Source organism: Canis lupus, chromosome 14 (assembly GCF_003254725.2).
Source record: "Canis lupus dingo isolate Sandy chromosome 14, ASM325472v2, whole genome shotgun sequence".
Lineage (NCBI taxonomy): Eukaryota > Metazoa > Chordata > Mammalia > Carnivora > Canidae > Canis > Canis lupus.
Window position 1 is genome coordinate 49,532,407 of NC_064256.1, and position 7,947 is coordinate 49,540,353.

Sequence of the window (7,947 nt, forward strand, 5' to 3'; positions counted from 1 at the left end):
AAAATGTTTTACTCATATTTTTCCCTTCTCCCTGGTCTTCCAAGAAACTCAAATGTTTGTTGAATCAATGATCCTAATTAGTGTAGGATTTTTTAAGGCAGAATCAGTACAGAGAGGAATAAATATATTTTGTTGGAAACTTTTAAGATGATGGGAACTTTAGCCCTCAAAAAAAGAGGGCAAATTAACATTGGTCTGTTAAACCCAAAGTCCTGATGCCTGATGTGTTTTGTTTATAATAAGTGAATGGTTTTGAGAGGAGATATGTTTCTAGAAGTATCAATCAATACTTCTCAGCCTTCATATGACACAAACAGACTTAATAAAACCTAAGTGGATCAAAGTCTCTTGAATATAATTTCTAGAAATGCTATGACTCTGTGATTGGGATATTATTGGAGAATTGCAGAGCTTGAGGCATGAACTATTGCTAAGTGAGTGAAGGGGAGTGAAAGAGGAGAAATGAACCCAGAAAACAGATGTTCCTTTTTTTTATTGAAGTTCAATTTGCCAACATATGGTATAACACCCAGTGCTCCTTCCATCACGTGCCCTCCTCAGTTCCCATCACCCAGTTACCCCATCCCCCCATCTCCCCATCTCCCCATCCCCCCATCCACCTCCCCTTCCACTACCCTTTTGTTCGTTTCCCAGAGTTAGGAGTCTCTCATATTTTGTCACCCTCTCTAATTTTTCCCACTCGTTTTTCCTCCTTTCCCTTATAATCCCTTTCACTATTTATTATATTCCCCGTATGAGTGAAACCATGTGATGATTGTCCTTCTCTGATTGACTTACTTCACTCATCATGATACCCTCCAGTTCTATCCACATTGAGGCAAATGGTGGGTATTTGTCCTTTCTGATGGCTGAGTAATATTCCATTTTATATATAGACCACATCTTTTTTTTTTTTTTAAGATTTTATTTACTTATTCATGAGAGACAGAGAGCAAATGAGAGAGAGGTAGAGACACAGGCAGAGGGAGAAGCAGGCTCCATGCAGGGAGCCCGATGTGGGACTCAATCCTGGGTCTCCAGGATCAGGCCCTGGGCTGAAGGTGGCGCTAAACTGCTGAGCCACCTGGGCTGCCCCAGACCACATCTTCTTTATCCGTTAATCTGTCGAAGGACATTGAGGCTCCCTTCACAGTTTGGCTATTGTGGACATTGCTGCTATAAACACTGGGGTGCAGGTGTCTATAGGAAAGTTCATGGTGCTTGGAAAGTAGATAGAAGGGGATAGGGGAGAGGTCTAGGCTCAGTGACCTAGCACTTATAAATTCTCTTTTTATTCCTCCAGTAGTTCATCTTTTCCCAATGCCGACTAGAGAGATAGACTCTGAAGCTAAATGGAATTGTGTCTTCAAATTCCAACGTGCCGCGTAGGGAAAAACACAGAGATTGATAGCAGGAAAAAAGGACATACTGGGGATTGGCCATATGGAAAAATCATTTAAGAAACTGAGGTTTGAAGAGAAGGTGAGATATGTCCAAAGTCATGTAGAAGCATATTAATTCAAATTACATCTTCTAAATACCTATTATGAGCCATATAAGTAGTAGAGGCCCTCCTATGCATTTCCTCATTTCCATATCAACTTAACTAGGAGAATTCTAAGTATTAAATTTGAGCAGAAAAGTAACAACATATTAGGACTAACCTTTCATACCTTCAATAGGTTCTGTAAGAACTATTTTACATGAACAGTTCTTGGATTAAGGAGAATCTACTTCTGTGTCCAGAGGTAGTCTTCCTAGTTAACTCTAGCTGAGTGAGAGGTGATGCACATTTAAAATCAGAGCTGTTCTAGAAAAGAACAGAGAGCGATATTGGTAAAACAAGTGACATGTTAAGTCTTTTGTCTTCCATTCCTTAATATGTATTTGTGAAACTGTTATCCTCAGACTATTGTAGTAAAAGACAAGGACTGAAATAATTAAATTGGAAGATCTTCCTCAAATCTGTCAATATAACAGTTGATTAAACACTACTATATCCTCTGGCTCAAAATCAAAGCAATAGACCTATTCCTAGAAGGGACAACTGTATCACAAAAGCTGTCTCTTTGCCAATAGCAGATGGGACCAGAGGAGCTAGGATGAACCTACCAGATAGTTTATAGGGGAGACGAATGGCTCTCAGCAGAGGCACAGTAGTTTACCGTCAGCACCAGTGGTTACAGTGGTCCATGTGCAAAGGGCAAAAGAAGACAGTAATTTAGATGAGCAAGAAGAATGGCACACCCCTAAAAAGAAAATCAGAAATTCAAGTTATTATGTCATTCTTTGGTACCAGGCTTGCCATGCCTCAGTTCTAGTTTAATTGAAGCCCAAACTTTCTCCTCCTAGATTCCCTGAGATTCTATCTTAAAACAAACAAATAAAACTAAAAAACACTACCTTACCCTTTTTGGATGGTATTTCTTTTTTTGTCAACCCAAAAGACCTTGGCTAAAAAGGCTCATTCATTAAAAATGTTTTCAATCTTGTACCAGAATATTAACACATCAGTTTGTCAAGTATCTAATGTTAAAAAAAAAAAAAAAGCTTCAGTAACAATTGGGAAATTGTTATTCTCTTCATTTTCATCTGAAAAATATATATCTGGGTTTAGTTGTACTGATCTACATAGTTCTTAGCTACATATTTCTCATTACTAAACTTCTGAGTTATTGATTATTAAATCTTGGTTGTAAGGCAAATCTCATTTAATCTGCAACTGATCAACATTGATTTTTATTTTAATTTCAAGGATGTATTATTTATTTTATATTTTCTCTGCACTTCAAGTTCAAAGGGTAGTTGAATTTTGTACCATTTTTATTAATGTAGTCCACCTAGAATTTGTGACTGTTTTGAGGATATTTTGTACACTTTAGATAGTCAAGCCCTCTAATTTTCCTTATATGTTCTTATTTAATATTTGATGTACCATAAGCCATGTATCTGAATTTCTTCCTTTCAACATTTGGATGTTCATTTCCTCTTTACAGCTTGTTCTCAGGCCAAATATGTAGTTTTCATTTTTGAATGTGGAGCTAATATAACTCTAAACAATCTGTGAAGGATTTGGTATATCTGAATTAAAATTTAGATTTTCTTGCATAAACCATTTACCTCTTTTACTAAGTTGACATGCGTTATATATTTGTATTAAGGAAGGTAAGGAAAGTTTCTCTTGATATTTGAGATATGAACAGTGCACTTATGAGGGAGTTTTTCTGAGCCATTATAAATGTCAGTGTAAAAGGATGTCAGAACTGGAATTTCAACTTATGCACTTCTCAAGAAGCAGTAATTGCCACTGAAGGCATCAGGTCACTATTACAAACAGAATGAAAAAAAAGATTTGGATCCAGGATTCTCAGGAACCCCTCAGGCAAGGGCAAAAAAAGGTATCAGATTTGAAGAAGGCAAAAAAATTTTGTAAGGTGTGTGTGTGTGTGTTTGTGTGTGCATGCATGTGTGTGTATAAAGAACTCTTGCCATGATTTGAATGAAGATTGAAATATTGATTAATATCTTACACTGAACACTTCTAACCTCTAAATTGAGGTCATGTTTTATAACTTGAGATAAATCTTGAACAATTTATTACTCTAGATTCAGCCCGAAAGTCATAGAGCACACATTTTCATCCAGTGGAAAAATAAGCCGTTCTACTGAATAAAATTTAAAAATAAAATTATGTTTTGTTTACATCCATAGGGTATACTTTTTCAACAAAATGGCTACACCAATGTTTATTTGGATAAAATATACCTTTGGAGAGTTATCTCTTGTGTTTCATGCATCAGGTGATCAAGAAAGGTCATTAAAAATAAAACAAAACAAAATTTAGAAAGGACTATAGCAGGTGATCACTCTTCCTGGAAACCACACTTTATCAGAATATTTCATTTTGTGACTGATAGGATAATAAGAGATGTATTCCTTAAATATCAGTAATTTTTTAATGTCACTTGTTATTTTTTGAAAGTATAAGGTATTTGAATGGGATAGGGTATTAAAATGCAATACATTGGACCCTTGAACCAACAGAGTTCAGGTTGGGGTTGAGATTTTTTAAGACAGCACAAGAAATAAGAGAAAAGCAGTATTTTAAAATTTTGCTCCATAGAGTATCTAAGGATAAGACTTTTAAGTTAATCCTGACAGCAGTATAATCTTTTAAAATGACATTTGGTTGCAGTGAGGGGAATCAAAACCTTACTGGAGAGTTGAATAAGAATTAGTTGGCTGGGATTTCTAAAAGAAAGCACAGCAAATGGAAGAGAGTGGCCTTTTTATATGTTCCAAGGAGACCCAAAGTAGGAACTCTAACTATTTCTATGAGGAACTGAAGAAAATAGAACTCCAATATTTCTAAGACATGATAAAAGAGAATGAGAAACAAAGGACAGGGAATTCCAGTCAGCACTGGAAAGGGGTGAAGAGATTCCAGTGAGGATAGATGAATTAGTCACTATAGTTAAGCCCAATCAGTCAACACAATAAGAGACAGAAGGAGAGAGCAGCTGCTACCACTAGAAAAGAATGTCCTAGTGCTAAGGGACAATTATCAAGACACTGTTTTCATTTCCCTGAATATGGCACTCTCTCAACAAGCTATTTTAACAGCCCCATGGTTGATTTTATATGGGTCAGAATTGATATAACTGAACTGATGGAAGAAATAGACAATAATAAAAATAGTGTCCATTTATCAAGTTTGCCATCATTAAAACATCTTCATGCAGTATAATGCCATAATTGACAACAGGGATCTGAGAAGCTGTGGATAAATAGAGGACCTCCTCAGTAAAAAAAGGTAAGTGAGCTATTGACATCCGCATACCATTTATATGAGAAATGGAGTCACATAAATTCAGGACAATTAACGTTTCCGATTTCACTTTTGGGTTTCATATCCTGGCGACATGGCACTGGACTCCTGGAGCAAACCCCCCTTCTCCTCCTCCTTTCTGTTGATGACTACCTTTCACTCCTTTCACTTCGTGTCAATAGGTCCATCGCAGTGCAGGAGGAGGATGACAGAGAGGCTGTAAAACCTGAACCAATTTGTATTTGTAATTGCTAATAGTACTTTTAAGAGCTTACATGGAAAGAGAGATTGAAAATACTACCTAAAATTACATTAGGGTATTATTTGTGGCTTTTAATCATCCATGCAATATTTGTCTGTCATTACCACACATAATTGAGAAGTGGCCATTCATGACAAGGCAATTATAAGCAAAAAGCCTTACGCTTTACGAACAATAGAAACAAAATATATTAGCTAAGACATGACCAGTTTTAGTTTGTAGAATTATCCTCTTTCTACTACACTAATGAATATTTAAATGTAAAGAAAGCCAATTATTTGTAAAAAAGTAGGACAGAATTTATTCCATTCGCTCCATAGCCATATAATAGTTTTGAACATTATGCAACTGAATTTGTGAAGTCATTTTCCATTAATCTTCAATTATAATATTAATATATTTTGTTATAAAAAGGTCTATAAAATAGTCTTACAATATGAAAATACAGAAGTTTCCCTTTACAGTACCATTCTCTCCAGTCTTGCTTCCTAGAGATGACCAACCACTGTTAACAATTTAATACATTACTTGCCAAAAGATTTTTCATTAACATATAAACATGTAATCATCTTACCTATGGGTAACCTATGAAAGACTCATAATTAATTTGATAAAACACAATGTGGTTTTAGTTTTATGGCTTCTGCCTTCATAAACAATGTGTTCACATCCCCTCTGTCAAGTACCTCTTCCCTTAAATTTCTGACTGCTTTTACTTATTAAAGTTTAAGTCAGTATTTAGTACATATTAAGATTCTAATATCGAGTTCAATAGTCGTCTTTTCTGTAGCATTCCTCACTTGTATTTTCTTTCCCTTTTTTTAGTGGGCAGAGAGATACAGAGCATAACTTAAAATTGGAAGGAAAAGAGATCGTGGCCTGGGTCTTGACCCTCTGGGAATGGAACTGGGAAGAGGAAAAGTGGAAATTAGGATTTTTTCCTATGAATGGGAACTCTCCACCTGTAGCAGGAGAGGTCCCCAGGCTCATGTTGGTTTGTCCTGTTCCCTCAGGTTTTCTCCTTACTGGTGGCCTCCACTGGTTTGTGGCTTATGAGTTTACAATGCATAGAAATTCTTAGGATGAATTTTAACTTCGCTTGCAGTCATAAGTGTCCTGTAGAAACACCTGAGGGCCAACAACCTCTGTCCCTTCTGGCTCTGACCAACATCTGTATCTTCTCTACAGTGTCTGGACTTGAAGAATTCTTATCCTACATTAGACTCCATGCTTTTTTATGAAACCCTCTTCTCCAGGAAGTACAGAGATTGATCATGGGAGTATGTTGTCCTCTCAGGCATACTATCCTGAAGATGTTTCTCAGCCTATTGATAGCTACTTTCAAAAGCCTCTACCTTCAGACACCTCACACAAAATGTAGTCTTCAGTCTCAAAATCTATACTTAATCCCAAACTCCAGAAACAGAGGTCCAGTTTTTGTAAAAACTTCGTCACCGCATTTTACTGTTTTTGCCACAACAGGGAGGCCTGTTTCAGCAGCTGAGCAAGCATGTGGTGGGAAGGAAGGTTAAGTGTTCGTTGGGTAGAAAACCACTCTCAGCCAGTTTCTCAGAGCTATGCCTTCATTTGGCTTTGAGTGAAGGAAGCAGGACTCAAACACCCACCCTATGAAGAGGGAAGAAAGTAACCTCTCACTCCTAATACCTCCCATCACTAAAACCAACTTTCCCATAAAGCCCTGGTCTGCTCCTTCTATAGCAGGTGTGGCATGGCTCAAAGGAGATAGTATTTTCAGAGTTATTTTTCTCTTTCCTCTTTGTAAGCCTCAGAGAGGGGTCTGGACCTAGCCATCATTTGGGGTGCAGTAGGAAACAAGCTACCCAATACAGTGTTCCACAGATGTAAACACATTGACACACACAGACACACCCCCATTGAGTGGGGTATGCAAAGTGCAATAGCATATTACTTCCCACTTTGTTGTTTGTTGCACAAATTGGTATCGTTTAACATTTTATCAATGTTTCCTTCACTGTAAATAAAATACCACCACATTCTGTTAGTAGAATTAATATGTGCCACCTTCTAGCCAGGATAGATCTAGATATAGGTCTAGATAATTTTTTTTAAAGATTTTTATCCATTTCTTTGAGAGAGACAAAGAGAGAGCACACGTAGGGGGAGGGGCAGAGACAAAGGGAGAACCAGACTCCCCACAGAGCAGGAAGCCCAACATGGGGTTCCAACCCAGGACCCTGATCATGACCTGAGCTGAAAGCAGATGCTTAAGCCAGTTAGCCACCCAGGCACCCCTAGCCAGGATACTTATTTGCCGGTGACAGATCTCTAGGTCTCAGAGACTAGCAGGTTCGAAATAACAGGTGCTCCATTAGGCAAGGCCCTGAAGCTAGGAGATACGGAGACATGAGGCATGAGTAAGAAATAAACCTTTGTGTTAAAAGCCACTAAGTTGGGACACCTGAGTGGCTCAGTGGTTGAGCATCTACCTTTTGGCTCAGGGCCTAATCCCAGATTTCCGGGATCAAGTCCCACATCGGGCTCGGAGCCTCCTTCTCCTCCCTCTGCCTGTGTCTCTGCCTTTCTTTCTGTGTCTCTCATAAAAAAAAAAAAAAAAAAAATTCTTTAAAAAATAAATAAATAAAAGCCACTAAGGTTTGGAGATGTTTCTTACTACACCATAGACTTTCCTGGCCAGACACAATGAAAACTGTAGTTGTTTATCAGTCATTGCATTTCTTGTGTGCCGTTTATTTCATTTCCAAATTTTTACTCTTGCACTGTTTCAGTGACTATCACTCTATATTTGTTTTTGTACACATGAACTACTGGTACAAATATTTAAGCTGTGTAGAAAGTGTTAAATTCGCCTGGAAAA